Here is a 633-nt window from a genome sequence, read left to right on the forward strand (position 1 = left end):
CACGTCAGGATGCACCTTTGGCTTATTAGAGGCGGCGCTCCAATTCTATGCTTGTGTGAGACCTGTGTCTTTGACTCATGTCATTGTTTGTGCGCTGTGACAGGAGGTACTATTGTGATGTTGGGTGCACCGTTGTATAGGACATGTGTGGGTGTTGGTGCCTGGTCTGCGCAATGGTGGATGTCGAAAGGCTGGGATATTGTATTTTCCGCACGGACCTCCTGGTCTGGTTGTGATAGTGTGGATTGTGTAATGTGGCGGAGAAGATGCACTGGATGTTGTTCCATGCTGGTGCTTACATATTGTATGTGCGCCTGTTAGAAGCAGAGAGTGGTGCGTGATCAGAGTGTCTGGCTGACGTGTGGTTCCCATTTTGGGCAGACTCTTTCAGCATGTATACGGACAGTTGTGTATATTTGCTGTAGTTTGATGGCTCTGCATTGATTACTAATCAGCGCCGTGTGTACGGGTAATCTGGTTCCAGTCCAAAATGTTCCATCTGTGTACATTAGTGACAAAGACTCCCCCCATGCAGTGGGGCTCGGTCTGTTATAACTCTTCCGCGTAATATATTTGCCCCACGTTTTTGCGACTGCGAGTGCGAGTGCAACGCGCATGGGGACCGACATGCTG

This window comes from Schistocerca piceifrons, unplaced genomic scaffold, assembly GCF_021461385.2.
Source record: "Schistocerca piceifrons isolate TAMUIC-IGC-003096 unplaced genomic scaffold, iqSchPice1.1 HiC_scaffold_141, whole genome shotgun sequence".
In the NCBI taxonomy this organism is placed as follows: Eukaryota; Metazoa; Arthropoda; class Insecta; order Orthoptera; family Acrididae; genus Schistocerca; species Schistocerca piceifrons.